This window comes from Halichoeres trimaculatus, unplaced genomic scaffold (assembly GCF_033239565.1).
Source record: "Halichoeres trimaculatus isolate MK-OKI-2021-1 unplaced genomic scaffold, fHalTri1.1 fHalTri1_scaffold_36, whole genome shotgun sequence".
NCBI lineage: Eukaryota > Metazoa > Chordata > Actinopteri > Labriformes > Labridae > Halichoeres > Halichoeres trimaculatus.
The window spans coordinates 476,041-497,556 of NW_027437214.1; the positions used below are offsets into that span (position 1 = coordinate 476,041).

At 42.5% G+C, this 21,516-nt stretch overlaps 1 pseudogene; it reads right to left on the reverse strand.

The window, feature by feature from the left end:
* Positions 1 to 1,711: 1,711 nt before the first annotated feature.
* LOC141786510 (5-hydroxytryptamine receptor 3A-like) lies at positions 1,712 to 20,123 on the reverse strand (annotated as a pseudogene).
* Positions 20,124 to 21,516: the final 1,393 nt, after the last annotated feature.

Here is a 21,516-nt window from a genome sequence, read left to right on the forward strand (position 1 = left end):
TCACTTCAGCAAGTGAACGAGAGCTAAGCCAAGCAGATTGACCCCGTGCCTGAACTAACGCTTTGCTCGATATAGATAGATAGATAGATAGATAGATAGATAGATAGATAGATAGATAGATAGATAGATAGATAGATACATACATACATACATACATACATACATACATACATACATACATACATACATACATAGGATATGGAGATATTGATATAGATATAGATATAGATATAGATATAGATATAGATATGTGCATATCAGTGTTTATGAGGTGTTGTTATCATTAGTTGATGACTAACTGTTCATGCTTGGCTTTGATTTTCTTTCTCAAAGCAACATTTTCATGCTCCCTTCATCCTCTTTAACAGCTTCTATGGCCTGTAGGCCACAGATGGCAGCTTGCTGTGCATGCTGTACAATGAGAGACTGTGAAATGTCTCACCAATCCAATCCAGGCTTCAATTCAGGCTTGTTCATTCTCTGGATCACTTTCTTCTTCTGCTTCTTTCTAAGATAAAGATGTTGGTTTGTTTTCTACCTTTATTTATCCTCCATTTCTCCACTTCCTTTAATCTCTTTAAATCACATTTCAAATGTCTCTGAATAAATTCTTCCTCACAAATAAACCTGTCAGTGACAACACTTGTTGGAAAGTGACCCTGTTCTTCTACTTCCTTCTGCTTCATTATTTAGTTAGTTCAATCAGAGGAAAAGGGTTTAACATGGTTCTAGTTCAGAAGATTAAAGTGTCTGCTGAAGCCTGCATTATGACACTAGGTTTACATTTACAACATGAAACAGGAAAGAAAGAAATACAGTTTAAGAAGCAGAAAGCCTACTGACCACACATGGAGAATCAAATCAAATAGAAACACCACTGGCTCACAACATACAATAACTTCCATCCATGCACCCTAGCAGGATATGAGCTAAATTTCTTGTCTGTGAATTCTGTGATTTAACATTCTTAGCTTGACACTTCAGTTTATCTGGACATAGTTTTCATTTGATAGCTAAAGAAAAAGTATTGTCCAAGTTAGCTGTGTTTGTTGTTAGCCTGCTAGCTCAGTGAACATGTTGAGCACAGGTGGTCATTGCAAACTCTCTTCACTGTCACTGCTCTGTAGTGAATGAAAGTTGGTCAGCTCTCTGGGGCCCCCTTCGAGCTCGGGGCCCCAAACACTTGCCTGTCATGCTTTTTGGCATGTAGCACCACAGCATCTGTCGGTCCAAGACCAGTTCTGGACATCTACACAACGTTCAAGTTAGGTTAGCTGTTTGGACATCTAACTATGACCCCACTTGGACGACAATGTGCAGTTCAACTTTGGAACGTCAGCTTTTTGGACGTCAAGTGGACGTCTGAGCAGGAGAGAGTGAGTAAGTGAGTGAATGAGTGAGTGAGTCCACTGAGCAAACAGACGTTCAAAGGACGTCCTTTGATGGTCCCTTTGCTCAGTGGGAAGGCTCTGTGAGGACCATCTGTTTGGGGGGATTAAAGTGACACCTGAGAGGCAGGGTACACCCTAGACTGGTCGCCAGCCAATCGCAGGGCTGACGCAGAGACAGACAACCATTCACTCACTCACTCACAATTACGGACAATGTAGAGTGACCAATTAACCTGGTGAGCATGTTTTCGGACTGTGGGAGGAAGCCAGAGTACCCAGAGAGAACCCACGCATGCACAGGGAGAACATGCAGACTCCACACAGAAAGGCCCACCGGCCAGGCTGGGAACGAACCGGTGACTTTCTTCTGCACAGCCCCTGATTTAGAAATTTAGAAAGAAGCAGTTATTAACTTCTGAATAACCAACAGGCAAATGGAAAAGAGTAAGACTGTTTGAGGATCAGGTCTAGAGTCCTCCCAGGGTCTTTAAGGAAGCAGGACTGATCCTCAAAATCAAGCCTTTAACTCTGACTTGTTGAACATCTGGACTCTATGACTCTCTGTACTGTTGGTTTCACTCTTTAGATGTTCTAGCGGTCTTCATGGAGCCAAACTGAAAACACAGATACCAGGAACACACTGGCAGCTAGGAGATAAACAATGAAGTAAATCCGGTTCAGTGTTTTGGTCTTTGTGGTCCAGTAGCCGGGCTCCTTTTCTTCCTTCCTGCTGCTGAGAAGCAGAACCACTGTCTTCAAAACCTCCCTCAGCTCATTGTTCAGACTCTGAAAGTCCTGGATCTCCTGGGTCAGCTGGCTGCTGCTGCCCTGAAAAAACAAACCATGGTGTATTAGAGCAGTTAGAGGAAGAAGACGATGGAAAAGAGGAGTCATTGAGATGAAAGTCAACAGTGGACCTAACACTCTGTCTGAGAAGCTGCTGATGGGGGGAGGTGTTGAATGAAGGAAGAAAGTGTCAAATCGCTGCAGCCTGCAGGAAGGCAGGGCTAGACGTCCAGCCCCGTCCACAAAGGTCCAGGTCCGCCCAACAATTCCAAATATAGAAATCCTCCCCAGGTTACTCCACCTCTTCCCATCGTGCTTTGGTGTCAAGATGGTTCATGTCGGTGAGTGAAATTCTGTTGCTACAATAAATGCAATGAATGAAAAGCTTTGTTCATATCTCATGGCGATTCTGTTGCTGTATATTGCTGTTGTATAGCTTCAGGTTATTTTGGCAGGTTAATGGTCAACATTTAGCTTGTGTGGTAACATTATCCTACGCGATATTAGAGTCAGCGTTGTGAGTGTTAGCTTTAGCATTGTTGTTGTAACCATAGGTTGCAACCCCAATTTAGCGGTGTGTGTGCGTGTGTGTGTGTGCGGGGGTGTATGTCTGTGTTTGTCATTTTCATTGCGTATGTCGAAAGTGACGAACTTGGAAGTTACATTAAATAGTTACGTTATGTAATGTAACAAAAACGTTATCTAATGTGTTAAAGTTGTAGTTAAAACTTATTTGACTGAATGAATGAACCAGAATGTAAAAGAACACTAATGCTAATAGGCCTTGTGTGTCTTGAATCTAATGGTCAGTTGTTTCTTTTTTTGTGTGTGGATATTTCCACAGCATCCCACCCATTTCTGAGTGACTGATGAACATGTTTTTCCTCCAGCAGAGTACCATAGTCCATGTAGTCCTTACCGGACCCAACAAAATCATAAATGTCTTTACCATCTACAGAATCATTTATCTGGAGCAGTCCACCATGGAGGTATGGTCTAAATTTAATGATTTCATTTATTTTACTTTAACATATCACGTAATAACTTTTACTACTACCCCTCCCTTTTCATCTCCCCATTACAAGTACATGTGCATCTAGTGTGAGGCTGTCAATGGCTCTAATGTAATAAATATTTTGTCTTTCAGAATACCCCATCTGCAAATGCAGCCTCCAATGCAGACCTGTTGCACATAGAAAAAATGAAGTTGGGCTTCAAATAAGAACTGTTAGTTAATTAATCTTTTATTTGCCCACAGGCTGTGCAGGAAGGGGGAAGAAAGGGGAGCTGCAGGGAATCTACTCTGAATGTATGCACCCTGGCTTTTGTTCCAAGTTCTGCCAAATTTGTGCTGGTGTTCCTGAGTGAAGACTCTTTTATTGGTCAGTGACTATTTTTATCTCAATACAATTTTTATTTTATCTTTTAGAAATGGTCCCTTTTTTTTACTTTGAAAACAAAATGACAACAAGTTATCAGTTATATTAAACATATACTCAACGAATACTTATCCTTCCTCTAGTTCTTCCAGACTGAGTAAATATGTTCATGACTAAATAATAACTGTAGTTATCATTGAAAAACATTCTACTTTTGTATCGAAATTTATTGTCATGTTATGCTTTCCTTTTAGGAGTGGACAGGGAAGAAGAAGAATTTCAGTCAAATGTTCATGTTTTGTATTATTTTGTGTGAATAATTGTTGAAACATCTGTAGTAGATGATTTATCAGTCTGTGGAGGCAAGTGTGTTGTTTTATGCTGCAGTCTGTTGGGGAGGCTGCATCATACACGAAGATGCAAGGCTGCTGGGTAAACTACTTATTCTTTCTAAGTCAGCCTTTAGTCAGAAAGTACACTGTTTCAATCGAGTTTCTGAAATCCCGACTGTCCTTGAACAAACCACAATGGCGTAGTGGATGTGGTCGGGGCTGGGCGTGTGAAGTTGGTGACATTGGTGGGGCTGAATGTCTAGTCCCACCTCCCTGCAGGTTGCAGCCGTTAGTACTGCTCAAGACTGCAACCAAAATGGTCGCATCATACGACCTTTTTTTCAGCCTCGCGTTTGTGCGAGTGCATATGTTGTAATGCTTTCTCTATCACAGTCACCGTACAAGACGTGGTTTAGTTTCGCCCTCTTTTTTTACTGGCTCAGTCAGGCTCCTTCACCTCTCCTGTTCTGAAGAAGGAGCACCATCGAGTACACGTGCAGCGCATAAGAGCATCACACACAGACAGACAGAACTTCACAACAACAAGCGTTTCACAATTTAAGAGCCAGCCTTCTCACTATAAGATTCACACTGCTCTAAACTCTCCTTATTGAAGAGGATGCTACATTAGAGCATGCCGGAGCTTATGTTAGATAGAGAGATCAGGGCTAACCCCAGGAAAAATCAGTCTTTTAACCAGAGCAAGAGTTTAACTCAAGACATGTCGGGTCAACACCTGAAACATAAAATGAAAATAAGAAAACAGCTAAGGCTCTGAGAAACTCCTCATCAACAAGTGCTGCACAGTTACCTGTCTCTGTGTCCGAGGTCTCCTGCAGCATCTTTGGATCAAACCAACTAAGAGAGAGGGGTGGGTGGTTTCTGAGTTTTCAATGCAACGCCCAAGAACAGGACTTGATTTGATTTTGAAAAATATCAGAACTCACAGGATCAAACTTAAAGTTGTGGGATTATGAGGAAAAATCACAAGCCAGGGTAACAGCAGGAGAAAATGTTAAAACATGGGAGACTCCCTTCATGTTCAGGAGTGTTGGCAGCCTGTCAGCACTCCTGATTGGTAAAAGTAATGTGTTCATGTATGACACAGATTGACAAAGACAAAAAAAACAACAAAAAAAACATTTTCTCTATCATTTTAGGTTATAAGTACATTTTGTAATTTCATTTAAAAATTTTAGTTATTGTTTTATGTAAAGCCTCAGTTTTTATTCTTTTGTTTGAACAGAACAATGAAACTATAATAACCTTGACATGTGAACACATGCGTGTCTGTTTGTCTCTTTATTTAAGAAGCATTTTTGTTGTCTTCTTTCACAGTTACATAAAAAAATAACCCGTTTTGTCAGCCAGAGCTTGTTGCAGATAAACTTCATATTTATAGTTAAACATTTGGCAAAATAATAGCTAGAGTTCCTACACACAAATAAATAAACAAATCAATCAATCAATCAATCAATTAATGAATAAAGGGTGTAGCCAAATCACATGCTGGTGCAACCAACTGAGAAAGTTGATCAAAGTAGTTCCACAGAAATACAGACCTGATCAAAATCTTAAGACCAGTTGAAAAATAGCTAGAATTTACCTTTTGCACATTTGGATCTTAAAGAGGTTTTAAGTAGAGCTACAATATGCGAAAGCAAGAAGGGAGAGTGTGACAAAAAGCACTTTGAAAATGTAATTTATTGAAAACAAGTAAACTGAAATAGGCTGTTTATCAGCTGATCAAAAGTTTAAGACCATCACTCAAAAAATTACAATAAACTCTCCAAACCAAAACAATTTTTTTTCTTAGTAGGTCTCAGAAATGAGTAGCTCCACCGTTCTTGTTAATCACTTTAAAAATTTGTTAGACATACTTGATGCAAGTGTTTTCAGGAAGCTTTTTGGAACATTGCTCCAAGTGGTGAAGATGGCTTCACAAAGAGCATCAACTGTCTGGAACTGACGGCCATTTTTATAAACTTTCCCTGCCATCCATCCCCAAATGTTCTCTATTGGATTTAAATCAGGGGAACATGCGGGATGGTCCAAAAGAGTGATGTTATTCTCCCTGAAGAAGTCCTTCATCCACCCAGCATTGTGAACTGCAGCGTTGTCCTGTTGAAAAAACAGCTGTTACCACAAAGACCAAGGCCCTCAGTCATTAGGGATGGCCACTGCAACATCTGCACGTAACCAGCTGCCGTTTGACCACCCTGCTCCACCTGAAGCTCCAGTGTTCACTGAATGAAAAGCCTCAGATCATGATGGACCCCCTCCACTGTGCCGGGTAGAAAACATCTGGATCTCCTTGTCATGCCAGTAACATTGAAAGCCATCTGGACCGTCAAGGTTAATTTTTTCTCATCAGAGAATAAAACTTTATTTCACCTTTCAATGTCCCATGTTTGATGCTCCCCGGCAAAGTCTGAAAGGGCAGTTTTGTGGTGTAGGAGACCAAGGTCTTTGGATTTGTTTTTTATTTTTGAAACACTTTTCCCACAGATGCTGTCTGACGGTTATTCCGTTGCAGTCGGCATTAGTAAGGGCCTTATTTTGGGCTGAGGACCGCCCTGTGTCTTGACAGACAGCCAATCGGATCCTCCGGCTCAGCGCAGGGGTGCAATTTTTTGGGGTCTACTACTTGACTTTTTTGGTCCATAATGCTCAGGATCTTTAAAAAAAAATTGGAATGAGAGTCTTACTGTGTCCAACCTCAGCAGCAATGGCACGCTATGAAAGGCCTTGCTTATGCAGCTCGATGATCCAGTCAAGTTCAAGAAGAGACAGCTTCTTAGCTTTAGCCATCAGGAGAGCATGACCATGTGAATGTCTGACAGAAAATAAAACTTTTGAGCACATTTTAGCATCAATAGCCTGTGGTCTTAAACTTCTCATGGGGTGATAAACAATCTTTTACTTTCTTTCTTTCTTTCTTTTTTAATTATAAGTTCCAAATGTTTTTTGTCGCACTCCCTCTTCTTGGTTTTTCATTATTGTTGCTCGATTTAAAACCTCATTCAGGTCTGAACGTGCGAAATGCATATTATAGTGATTTTTCAACTGGTTTTAGGATTTGGATGGACTGGAAACATTCCTCACAGTGTTTGGTCTATATTGACATGATAGCATCACACAGTTGCTGAAGATTTGTTGGCTGTGCATCCATGATGAGAATCTCCTGTTCCACCACATCCCAAAGGTGCTCTATTGGATTGAGATCTGGGGACTGTGGAGTACAGAGAACTCAATGTCATGTTCAATAAACCAGTCTGAGATGATTCCAGCTTTATGACATGGAGCGTTATCCTGCTGGCACTAGGCATCAGAAGACGATGTTGTGCTTTCCACACGAACTGGACGCATGGGAATAAGATGCATGAGAGCCGCGCAAGAGAACACGTGAAGCTTTTATGCTTTTTAACACCCCATGCGGCATCAAGAGTCGAAGAAGTTTGGCTTTGTTTACAACAGCTTTACAAATCTGCCCCTGAGATTTTTCCAGGTTCTTTTAACCAAATCATCTTCTCTGTCGAGAGTGGTCACGATTTCACACCATGAATTATTTCTGATCTTGGACCACTTCTGCCATCTGGCATATTGGAATATTTTTTATCTATAAGTAATGCAGAAATTTTCAGTGTGAAAAGGACCATGCAAGGGGGCGTAGGTGCAAAAAATCACGTCGTTTGTGACATGAAGCCACACGGACCCCGTGGATGCGTCAAGCATAAAGCAGCCTTTACACCACCACCACCTGTCTGAACCGTTGATAAAAGGCAGGATGTATCAATGCTTTCATGTTGCTGATGCCAAATTCTGACCCTATAATCCAAATGTTGCTGCAGAAATCCAGACTCATCAGACCAGGCAACATTTTTCCAATCTTCTATTGTCCATTTAGGTGAACCTGTGCACATTGTAGCCCCAGTTTCCTGTTCTTAACAACAGGAGTGGCACCCACTGTGGTCTTCTGCAGCTGTAGCCAATCTGCCTCAAGGTTGGACGTGTTGTGAGTTCAATGCTGCTCTTCTGCAGATCTCGTTTGTAACCAGTGGTTATTTGAGTTACCGTTGCCTTTCTATCAGCTGAAACCAGTCTGGCTATTCTCCTCTGACCTCTGGCACCAACGAGAGATTTTGGCCCACAGAACAACCATACCACGCTCAAAGTCCCTTAAATCCCCTTTCTTCCCCATTCTGATGCTCGCTTGAACTGCAACAGGTGGTCTCAACCATGTCTACATGCCCAAATGCGTTGAGTTGCCACCATGTGATTAGCTGGTTAGAAATTTGCATAAACAAGCAGTTGGATATGTGTGCCTGATAAATTGGCCTGTGAGTGTACAACTTCATACTGACCTCTTTCACCCCTGGCAGCAGCTCAGGAGGCATCCCAGCAGGGGACTGGTCAAAGACACGCACACAAGGAATGGATTTGTTCATGTCTGTAAAGAATCATGGGACAGCTCAGAGCCTGAACAAAGAGACAACAAATTGAAATGATAGATTCTACATGAGGAAGATCTGGAGAAAGACTCTGCTGCTCCACAAATGAAGCAGCTGTCTGTTTCCTCCTCTGTCAGAAAGCCTTCTGTAATATTGACATTAGTTGAGCTGAATCTCACCTCTGAAGCACTCATGGACTTTTCCTGCTTGGTCCCTGCAGTCCTCATCCAGGCTTTGGTCTTTATCTGCCTCTTGGTCTTGGGACACATGGTCCTTTTCCATCAGGTACATCATCAAAATGGTCTCCAAGAGGCTCAGCATCATCAGAGTAAAAACCCCGATACAGTAGACGGCTGAAAGAAGAAAGCAGTGACAGAAAGAGCAAAGCAATCAGTGAGCTCACAGTGAGTTAGTAGGTGCTGCTAAAGATCCATCAGTTAGTGCAGGACTCTGAGCTCCTTTACCTATGAGTGGGATCCTGTCTGAAGAAGAAGGCAGAATATCATTCAGAATCAGCTGCATCACTGTGACAGCCAGCAGCACAGTCACCTTGAAGCTCAGCTTCTCACCTCCACTTTCTGAGATCAGGAAGGAGGCCAAGTCCAGACACAGGAAGAACAGGACGGGGACTATGAAGTTGGCCACATAGAGGACTGAACGCCTCTTTATGGTCATCTGTGAAATCATGGTTAAGATCAGGTTGGTCTTTTTGTTCCAATACTTCAGTTAAGAAAGCTGAACAGTCTTTGTGCCCATTGCATATCAATGAGCTGTTCAATCAGCAGGTTAGCATCATATGGGTTATCATACAGTCCAAGGGCTCTAATTTCGTGGCGCAGAGCAGGGGGCACAAGCCTGGCGCACCATGCGCAGTGCTAATTTCGTGCAGAGCACCACCGTGCGCTGCCAATTTGACAATTTGGTAGACCGTCTGCGCAGAGATGGGTGTGACGGCGCACCAGGGGGAGGTGTTGGCAGATTCATGTTGGCGCAGTGACAATTTTATGCCAAAACAGTGCGCTGAAAGCTCGCCAGCTCCAACCTGTTCTATCCTCGGCGCAAGGTGGAGCGCACCTTCCCCAGCTGTAATTTGGTGACAGTCGCACATGTGCGCACATGTCAACAAAGCCTCAGAGGCAGGTTTCCAGAGTGTCAGGCACATTTTAATGCAGTAAACAATCACAGTAATCGCTATTTAATATAACCGTCTGAACCAGCTTATACATTTGTATATATATTAATTTTCCCGTCGCATCTCTGATGTCAGATTAAAGCCATTTGTCATAATGGAAAGTTAACCTGACGGCAACTAGAATTTTGATGCACTTCTTACAATTAAACAATAAACAGCCTTAACATCTGATACTAAGTATATATCTGGCTTCTCTCATTTCATTTAATTCAAAGAAAAGAGGGAGAGAAAAGACGAAGAAAAAAGAGACAAAATAAACATATGTCACTCAGGATTTACCTGTGATTTCCTATATTTCTCTGTTTTAGTCTTTTTTTTTCACGTGATCTAAAAAGATGGAGTACATTATTGTAAGGAGGATGAGGCAGAGACACTGGGAGAGTATACAGTATATCACCAAAGGTTCTGCTATTTGGCGATGACAAACCAGGAGTGCAGGTGGATCAAAAGTGTTCTGAATGGATAAGCCAGCTGTGTAACTGTCTCTTCATTTTGTACTCCTATTAATGACAAAGGAACAGATTACATCTGTCCCGGGAGCTGGCCCACACGGTGACACGCTTCGTGTCCTCCGATGTACCCTGCTGTCCATTCTCCTGCTGCTGCAGGGACAGCGGCTCTGACAGTCTCCGCTACCAGCTCTTTCCTGCATATCTTCCGCAGTGCTGGGGATCACTCAGACCAATCAGATGCTGCTCCTCGGCCGCAGGGCATTTAAAGGCCAGGAGAGGCGCTCATTTGATTGGTGAAAACAGCGCTCGGCTGTGTTAAACCCACTCAGGCTTTTCTCCTCCCTCTCTGCCATATGCGCGGAGGGAGGCGTGGATGCGCAGCTCTGCGCTCCTCTGCACCTTGACTGCAACTCTCTTGGCACTGCAGGAAACTTGCAAAGTGCGCTGGTCACGCCCTGTCCGCACGGTGAAGGCCGGCGTAGGGCTACAAAATTAGAGCCCCAAGTCTTTGTTTAATGCTCACTGTTTCTCTCTTTATAGACTGAACTACACTCAACTCAGTAAGCAGTGGGGACAGTTTGGCCATTTCAAAGCAACATCAGTGTTTGGAACCAAACTAGTGGAAAGGAGAAAAACTTGAGCTGTCCAGGATGAGGGGAGCTGAACAGGTGTGTGTTGATCCAAACAAGCTAATGCTCTGCAGCAGTCCATGTTGTTCAATCGGCCTGTTTGGAAGAGATGGACCAATGGGCTCTATGTGTGTGTGTGTGTGTGTGTGTGTGTGTGTGTGTGTGTGTGTGTGTGTGTGTGTGTGTGTGTGTGTGTGTGTGTGTGTGTGTGTGTGTGTGTGCGCGTGGGTACAGATCTGTTGGTACTCACTGTGTAAACCAGCACGCTTAAGTGGAAGCCAAAATTGTAGACCTCTGAGGTATCCACGGTTACGTTCATGAGAAGCCACTCTGACTCAGTCTACATGGAATCACGAGTAAACGATAATATGTCATTATTGGTTAAACGTGAAAGAAGCTTCATTTGCCGTGCTGATGATGGAGAAAGAGAGAAAAGTGTGAGACTTTCCTTCCAGTTTTAACAAAGACAAGGTTTCTGCTCTTGGTGCCATGAAGTCCTGTACGAGGGGACTCCAGACCCATTGACCTCGGTGAACTGTTCTAGACCTGCTCATAGACCTGCGTGATGGAGGCCAGGTGGACGCTGACAGAGTTAGCAAGTTTTCTTTTACACTCACTGGCCACTTTATTGGCTACACTTTGCTGGTACCAGGTTGGACCCCCCTTTGCCTTCACAACTGCCTCAAGGTTGGACGTGTTGTGCATTCAGAGACGCTCTTCTGCAGATCTCGGTTGTAACCAGTGGTTATTTGAGTTACTGTTGCCTTTCTATCAGCTCCAACCTGTCTGGCTATTCTCCTCTGACCTCTTGCATCAACAAGGCATTTCATCCACAGAACTGCTGCTCACTGGATATTTTCTCTTTTTGGGACCATTCTCTGTAAATGCTGGAGATGGTTGTGTGTGAAAATCCCAGTAGATCAGCAGTTTCTGAAATACTAAGAGCAGCCCATCTGGCACTAACAACCATACCATGTTCAAAATCAATTAAATCACCTTTCTTCCCCATTCTGATGCTCGCTTTGAACTGCAGAAGATCCTCGTGACCATGTCTACATGCCTTGATGCATTGAGTTGCTGCCGTGCGATTGGCCGATTAGAAATTTGCGTAAGCGAGCAGTTGGACAGGTGTGCCTAATAAAGTGGCCGGCAAGTGTGTATATGAATCATAAACAACCAGAATATGAAAGTTAATCCTACTCTACCCTTAAAGACAAAACAAACAATAAATAACTTAATGTCAAATAATAATCTTGATGGAAAAATGAAAATATCTCACTCTAAAATGAATAAATGAAATGTGTTTTCTACATGTCCAAAGGTCCCACACAGTCGTAATTAGGCTAGAACAAACAGCTTGTTGTAACAAATAGTAGACATGAGAAAAAAAAAAAAAAAGTCAAATGTGGAGCATGTTTGGTCCCTGATCCCAAGAATCAGAGATTTAATGTTAAAAACACAAACATTCAGAGTTGTACTCACACGGGTGTTGGATTGACTTGAATGTTAAGTTGCAGATCTGAGTGTCAAAGGGAAATCTGTAGAAATCCATCTTACAGGTGCTGACCAGCACCATGCCACTTCTTTGATATATCCCTCCATTAAACCTCACAGTGAGATACTGAGTGTTAAAGAGCTTATCTTTGATTGTTCTGAAAGAGAAAAAAAACAAGTGACTCTAAAAGCGTGCTGTAGATTCAAACTGATGAATCATTGCATGAAAGAGTCTCTTTAAATGAAGGCCAACAGTTTGAACAGACACACACCTGAGTGTACATTCAGAGAAACATTTCAACTTTTTCATCATTTGAGTCAAATGAAGCTCTGAGCTCATCTCAGTGATTAAATAATAAAAACACTTTGACGGCACAGACTGAGCCCTAACACCTCAGACAGCAGCATGGACATATGAAGAGAGGACAGGTGCAGAGGGACTTGGTACAGACCTGTGTCCTGGTAAACTCTGGATGTGGCTTAAAGTATCACCAGTCTGTCATCTAGATAAGATCTCCCTACAAGTTCAAAGGGGGACCTTTAGAACTGAAACACCAGTAGATCTCTGCTCTGGCTTGATAATCCAGATTCTTGCTTTTAGTGGATCCTTTAAGGCCTGTTAAGTCCTCTTTGTCTATAGAGGTCATCTCCCTCCAAGGGTTGATTCAGTGAATCAATTTATAATAAAGCAGGATGAAGTCCAGCAGGCTGAGTCTCCTCCATGCTAACAGGCTAACTGTAGAGTGGGTGTGTCTCAAAGCAATAAACTGCAGTATCCTCTCTCCTCTGCGTTACTGGAAGTACTTTGCCAGTCGCCATTTTGAAGACTGTCCCAAAGCGATACTTGTGCTCAGAGGAGAGAGGAGAGGGGATGAAGGAGACTGATCATGGGAGCGATGATTGAGGAAACACAAGAGCAGGCTTTGTGGAAGTCTTTTCACTGACAGACACGCCCCATATGGAATATCACTCTCGGGTTAGACGCTGCAGCAGTTCAGGCTTCTCTACATGAAACTTCACATCAACAGAGTTTCATGGGAGAGAAAAGACAGGGCTAAAAAGACGTCCAGAGGAAAGGCGAAAGGAACAGGAATAGAATAGAATAGAATAGAATAGAATAGAATAGAATAGAATAGAATAGAATAGAATAGAATAGAGGAACGGGATATTTTTACCGACTTATAACTTTTATCTCTCTGAGACACAGTAAACCAGGTTATATAAATACGTTTCAGAGTTCACCATTAGATAGACTCTAGATAAAGCATGAATAATTCATAAATAATCTAGTAATGATACATTTCACCAGTAAAGTGATCAGTGTGCACACAGAATTAACAGAGGGCAGGTTTTCTTCATGTGAACGTGTTAAACAGGTTAAAAACACAGACAAAGCTCTGTTACTGTTTCTATTTGATTAGAGTTATGACAGTGCACATGTACAGACACATTGGATCTGACTGACAGACGATCCAGAGATGCCGTCACCACTTAGACACATGGCCTCATGTGATGCTCTGGAGGAGAGTATGTCCCATTGCAGGGGTTTGGGGTTGGTGAGGAGCATAAGGAACTGTCTGATGATACTGGATGTGATACAGGTCAATGTGTTTAAGAAAAACAAAGGTTTATAACAAAAACTGAAAGAGTTTGGTCAGAAAGACATGTGCAAAGAGCTTTTTCTGGTGTGGAGGACATAAAGATGAACCTACACTTCTTCAATGGTCAAATCTGGTTTCCACAACAGCTCAGCAGGAACAATGATCCCATAAGTCCTACAGAAATCCCTCGCTTTCCATTCAATGAATTCATTTTTCCAGAACTAAAAAGAACAACATGTCAAGTTCAGATATTTGAGTCATAATTTGATCCTTTAATAGGGAGGTGTTTTTTAAGTCAAACAAAAAGTCATTAGAGAGAACTCACCATGTCTATCCAAAAGTAAGCGACTAATTCCTGTTCCTTTTCTTTCTGTGAGAAGAGAAAAAATCCTGATCAAGCACAAAAGGTCAGATAAACTTACATTTGATTAATATCAAAGCCAGCAACAGCTTAAAAAAAAAATCTATCATGAACCACAAGGGCAGGAAACAAGAGGTGGTGGACCTAGATGCAGACTAAATAAAAGTTTTATTTAAAAAAAAAATCCCAATATCAAACCCAAAAATACTGGAAAACTCACTGGAAGGCATGGCACAGCCACATGATATGGGGAGCTTAAGCAGCAGAGAGACTACATAGACAAGGGAGCAATCTGTTGTGGAAATTTTCCTGTTTCTGGTGAAGAATGAAATGGAGACTTTTTCCAGCCAGCAAGGTTTTAATTTCTTTGCGAAGAAAAAGTCAACCCGCAAGTGGTCAGAGTGAAGAAAAGAACCCAAACATGGGTAGAGTAAACCATTTATACTTGAGGAAATGCCCCCCAAAGGTACTCTTAATGCCCCTCTGTCTGCTGCAGAAATCCACATCCACAGGAGATGGGGCGTCTCAAGCAGTAAAAACAAAGACAATGAAATTACAATTACACAATCAAATACAGGTGTGAAACAAGACACACAAACAAAAGGGAAACACAAGGCCAGGAGGAGAACTGAACCAACACATCTGGCAGAAATGAGCCGCAGAAGGAGAGTCAGAGTGAGAGCTGGAGCTAGAGTGAGAAGTATGGCGTCATATTTGTGACATATGTCGAGCGATAAAACACACATACACGCAAATTATCTCGTACGGCATGTGCAGAGTAAACTGCCGCACGCACTTTTTTATTCCTCGCCCGCACAAATTCAACAACCGAGAGCATACAGGGAGATGCAAGAGAGTAAAAATACACAGCTTAATCACCTTCTCTGATGTTTTTTGGTTTATCTGAGGGCAGATCAGACAGCAGCAGATTGTGCACTTACTGTCTCATTGAAACACACTGGAGTGTGCATGTGCGTGCGGATAAGATGGAGTGGATCATCAGCGATCTGTTACTTAAATTAAAAAAAAAAAGCGCAGGAACATGTCTGTATAAACCTTCAATGTGAGTTATTTGTCTAATTTTTATATAGAGATGTTCACATTTAAAAACAAAATATCAAACAAACAAATTTGAGACAATCTTTTATTATTTTTAGTTATTCCATTTTTAAAACCAGGACAGAAAAACATGGTTTTTTTCTGTGTTTCTGTTATTCCATTATTCGGTTTTGGTTCTAAAGCAGAAAAACAAAAAAACAAGTCAGTTTTTTCATTTTTTTTTTATTTTGTTTTGAAACAGAATAATCAAGAATGAACCATACACGAATTCTTCCTGTCTATGGCGTAAAATTCTGAAAAGGGCACCCATGTGGGGGTGTGTTTCTCTTTGGTGTTGACCAATCATAAGAGGGCAGGGCTGGCCCCTTGATTCCGCCCCCAAACTGTCAAAAGTCTGTGACTTGAGCAAGCAGAGTGCACGGAGGGAGAGCACTGCAACACCCCAGCGCGCGCAAAGCAGCTCCTTGTGCGCGTGCTGTAGAGTTTCATATACCTATCACTATGCATTCTTTTTTAGCTCTTGCTGGGTATTTTTACTCTCTTGCATCTCCCTGTACGCTCTCGGTTGTTGAATTGTGCGGGCGAGGAATAAAAAAGTGCATGCGGCAGTTTACTATGCGCATGTGGTACGAGATAATTTGCTCGTATGTGTGTTTTATCGCTCGCTCGACATATGACACATATATGACGCCATCGAAAAGACATCACTAGTGCTGGGGAGCTAAAAGGCTAACAGAAAAAACAGTCGTCAGAACATCGAAAAAAGTGTACACCCTTGTGGGAAAAAAAGACAGAGTGCATGGTGAAAACTACTACAGATCGATAGGATGGTAAGTTTGAAAAGAAGGAAAGTCCGTTACAAGGAAAACTACAAAGATAGTTGAGAGCTAATGACACAACCGTGCTGTACACAGAGTAAAGGAAAAAGTGGAAATGATACCACACACTCACGGTACCGCAGAGATCCAATCACACTTGTGAACCTAATGAAACAATACACACAATTAATTTGCACAGTATATTGTTTCATTAGATTCACAAGTGTGATCAATCTCAGATTGAGCCATTGATTAGTAACTTACACATTTGGACAGTCTGGTACACGTTGCTACACATTTTGTCTGCAGTTGGTATCTGCCATGGTGTGTCCTTTCTCAGTAATTTGTCTGTTTCGCCAAGTTTGTTATGCTCATGATTGCGATTGGTCGGCTGCTTCTGAGCCCTCTCTGTAAACGTGCGCATTCGTGACTCTCGAGACAGAACTGGGTTGAATAACTGTGGTGATCACTCACGTTGGGCTATGGATTATGCTGCTGTTGGGATTAGTTTACCGTGGATGGATGTGAGTTACCCATTGTAAGTTAAGCGTGCTTCGTGCTTTAGGCAGCAGATGGAGCTTAGGCGGCACTGCATTAAAAAGAGACATGACTTTATAATGGAGATCACTGCATTAAAAAAAAACGACATGACTCTGTAATGGAGATCACTGCATTGATAAAAACAGACATGACTCTGTAGTGGAGATCACTGCATTGATAAAAACAGACATGACTCTGTAGTGGAGATCACTGCATTGATAAAAACAGACATGACTCTGTAGTGGAGATCACTGCATTGATAAAAACAGACATGACTCTGTAGTGGTGATCACTGCATTGATAAATACAGACATGACTCTGTAGTGGAGATCACTGCAAACAATAACAGACATGACATGGTGGACGGGCTGTCGGCATCTATTTTCTTGTGGACCTTTTTGCACTTTCTATTCACTTTCTTGCTTTTGTTTTCTTGATTGCTGCTGTGACTCCTGAATTTTCCCTTGGGGATAAATAAAGTGTTTTCCATTTTTTTATTCTTTTCTATGACACTGAACTTTTGGGAACTGAGGACAGTCAGGGTTACAAAATCTATTACTAAAATTCACAAGTCATTTATGTTAAAGAGACAAACAAAGGAAAAAAAAACAGACCAATATCAGAAAGACTGACTGCTATGCTGATATAAGTGTTGAATATATATTTTTTAGGGACAATAAAAAAAACTTGAGAACTGTACAGCATCTTACGTAAAGCAGCCAGCACAGGCTAAAACTAAGGAATGCCTATCAGTTTAAACTCAGCTGCCAGTTGTCCCTCCTGCCCCCTAAGCTTTGGGGTATGAGTAAAATGACGACATTGCTTTTAAAGGGGACATATCACACTGATCCCTGATTTAATACTTACATATAATATGATAAATTTGAAAACAAGACCTTTCACCCCCTGAATTTTCAAAAAATGATATACCGTATTTTTTCTCATATCCTGGAACGAGATTTGATGCATCCGAAAATAGGTCATTTCCAGATGGTCGCGTGATTTCAAACGTGACGACATGAGATACCTTTCTTTCTATTGGCGTAATCTGATAAAGCAGCTCCTCCTCTGTGATGTCAGTTAGTCACACACTGAAGCGTCCTGAGATGATCTGTGTCGAGGTGGATTTTCTTCCTCCTGAGCTGCAGAACCGTCCGGGTCTGACTCGGGGTCTTATACAGAAGGACGTCTCCTACACTCTGCCATTTTATTAGTGCTATCAATGCCTTACGGTGAAGTTTTGGCAAACAGCAAACTCGCTCGGTCTGCCCCATCCAATATGGCGATTTTGTAAATACTGCCATGCTGCCAAAACCGCCCCCTGGCTCTACCCCCTCCGCCCCTCTGATAGAACTGACCAATCAGAGCACAGAGGGATGTGACGTTGCAAGGTTACTGGAGGTCATTCTCCAAACGGAGCGTTTCAACGAGATCTTCAGAATGGTCTAAATTGAGGATATTGAGAACGCTATTGTGGGGCAGTGAAGGAACTCAATGACTTGTACTGAGGGCAGAAATGCTTTACAGGCATCCTAGTCTGGCATAGAGAAAAGGAGAAACAAGCATGATATGTCCCCTTTAATGTCTTTAAGAGTACAGCGGATGAAGCTGGACACTGCCGAATGGATGAGCTTGCTGAATTTTGTAATGTTGCTGTTTAGATCAATAAGACCTGAAAGGATCTCTGAATTCTGAGTAACATTTTTACATTTAAAGATTTCATCAAATGAAGAAATCATCACGTCTCCTGTCCACTAGTGACAGAGACATTCTCCCTCTTGAAGTAGTGGATGACTTGCAGGTCCAAGGCCAGCTATGACAGAAATAACATGGAAACATCTGAGGACACTGAACCTGGGTCTACTCCAGATTTAGTTGTAACAGAAGTTTCTATTATGAACTCAAAGCGGAATACTGATGCACACCTTCCAAATATGTACCTACGCACATCTTCAGTAAAAAGAACAGCCAATCACCATGTTGTACTGAGGAAAGGAACGTCTTTCCAATCATCTGGTACCAAAGAAACTTCTAACACAAGGGAATAAAAGAAACTGCTTCTGCCTTGGGAGGGAGGTTCTTCACAGGCTCTTTTGGTTTTGGGGAGGCTTGTGAAAAAGCTTTTTGGGCCTTTGGGGGGGAGGGAGGATGAGAGCTGAGTATGGGGAGATTGGAGTTAGTTGATTCACTGCAGACCATCCCAAAGAGGCCTGCAGGAGGCCTAAAGCACCAGAAAAAAGTTACGAAAAACTTTTAAAAGTTTCCACAAACAGATGGGGGCTTTGCAAGCTCTAGAATCTGGACTTGCTCATTGGTCCATGGTTTGACTACATACAGATTGAGTTTGAGGGGCCGTTTACACGACAACGGTTTTAGGGTGAAACGCAAAAGTTTTGTTGCGTTTCAGCCGACCTAAAACGCAAACTTTTGAAAACGGCCTCCAGAGTGGGATTTTTCTGATACGCTCCCGACACCGTTGCCGTGTGATCAGTTAGCTGGCATTTTCAGTGCAAATGCTAACGTCACACTCTGTCTCGCGCACACGCATACAACAGGACAACAGTACCGTTGTTACGATCCTCGTGAACTACAGTGTTGTGCTGCTCAGTCTGCTGTATCTGCTGACTGTCTTTCAACAAAATGTGCATCTTTTGCTCCACTTTTTAACTTAGTATTCCCCAATACACCAGATGACTGGCTCAACTCTACTTCGGTGGAGATCTCCCAAAAGCGGCTTCTGAGCAAGACAGCTATAGCACCACCTAAAGGCCTGGTATGCTTACTACAGCGTTTTCAGTCCATCAGTGTTTCCGTGTAAACGCAGATTTTTATCACTGCATTTTCACAGCGTTTTAGCATTTTCAGATGAAACGTGCCGTGTAAACGGGGCCTGAGATCTACTTCCACAGACATAAATCCATAAAGCAGTGATATAGCTTTGACAGAAGAAAACAAACAGTAAGTAAATGTTAAAAACACTTACCACGTCTAGAATGCTGTAGAGGTGTATATCCAATGTCAAGTTTATGGACCTTTTGTTGTCTTGGATTGGCCTGGCCAGGTAGAACTTGACTTTGTCAGTCAAATTTAAGTGGTTTATCACATCAACGTCAGTACAATGATCGGGCCAATCACCTAGAGAGTAGACAAGACATTTACATTAAGACAGTAATTTGCCCGTAAAGGAAGCAGTCACTAAATCTAACTGTAGACTGGAGACCAGTCACTTCATGTTTCTTTTACTGGTTTGAATAAAATAGTTCTGTCAACTGGCTTTACCTCAAACAGCCATCTCTGCTTCAGATCAATCCAAGCCTAAGAAACAGGCCCGTCTATGTGTCAGCTCTGCTTGAGACAGGGTCTGCATGCAGAGCTGGAGGAGGCCACTGACACTTTGATACAAACCACATACACTAATGAATACTATCAAATACTCAGCAGTGAGTTGGTGATCATCTTCACAAACTGCTTCAGCAAACACCAGGAAACAAGTGGCAGCAACATCTTGTAAACACAGCAACTATTTCACTTTCCTAATATGCCATGGACATGGTTCTGAATTTACAGTACTTACTTTTCCATGGGATTGAATCATCATCACGAGCACCATCCACAGGCTCTGAGTAACTGTCAGCATTTCCGCCTCGCACAGAAAGACACATGTTGTTGTTATTTCCATGTTTGTGTATTCAATCAGTGAAAGTTAATCAGAAAAGGAACTTCCTGTTTAAAGCATAAAACCAGCACCCAGACAAAAACTGGACCCAGTCTGACAGGGCCCAGACTCTGGTCTGGTTCAGCTCAGTGAAAGGCTTTCTGCTCCTAAACATACATACCCTCCAAGTGGCTCTGGTTGTAGAGGCCTTCAGAATCAGGAGGTTGAGTGTGACTGGAGCTGCTTCCACCTGACACAGAAAGAGTTCACAAGTTTTTTTTATTTGTCATTATTTCCATGTTTATGTATTCAATCGGTGAAAGTTCATCAGATCATCTGCTGCACACTTTCATTATGCATGTTCCACAGATCAGGAGCAGCTTTTACTGTTGTCCTCAAAAGACTGGACTGAGATTTGATTTTTAAGTCCTAATATCAGTCAAGACAAATCTTCTTCATTCACGCAATGTTCAGCCTAGGGTGACGTCATCAAATCCATCTCAAAAGTCCATCCGTATGTTTGGACTTTTTACAGGTTTTTATTGCATTTTAGTATTGTTATTCATACTTTTGTGTTGTTATAGATAATATTTTAATTAGAGTTGCAAGGCACCAGACAAATACATCCAAGCTGAATTTAAGCACCGTAAAAGTTGTGCCAACTCTACACAAGGTGGCACATCGCTGGGGAGGTCAATAGCGGCGGGGAGGGTTTCTTCACCATCACGACTCTGCCTCTCTTACCGCTTCTCGAACCCTGAGGGATGAGACTTATGTCTGCGCCGCTGTTCCTGCTGCTGCACTGGCCCCACCTCCCTTGTCAGACCCAGTTCCAGCGGAGGGGACTCCCTCCGCTGCTGTTTTGGCTCCTCAGAAGACCAGCTCGAACCAGGCGGCACGGCCCACCTTATCTGGGATGGAAGGGTCTCTTAGGCTTCTACAACACAGGTGGAGCTCCAGGCATCAGAAGGCTTCAGTGCATGCGGATCCTCATCTCCTCGTCCTCTTTTCTCCCCAACCACATTAATTATCGGAGACTCCATAACCAGGTCCAACAGCTTTTTTAACGCCATAACGCACTGTTTTCCTGGCGCCACTGCCCCCGTCATCCTGGACAAACTTCTTCACTTACTCCCTTCCCTCCCCTCCTCTGTCTCTAAGATCTTGAAATCTGAAATCACTAAGATGGATTTTAACTTGCTTTTTAATGTATTAAAGGACACTGGTGTAACGTAAGCCAGGCTGGGACCTGGTTTCGCAGCTCTGACCTGGTCTCATACTTTAAACCCCCTGAGAGTCTCTCCCTGAGACACCCAGCTGATCGACGGGGATTCCCCCTCAGGCGCTGACGTCAGGAGATGAGCGCTGCTCACTGC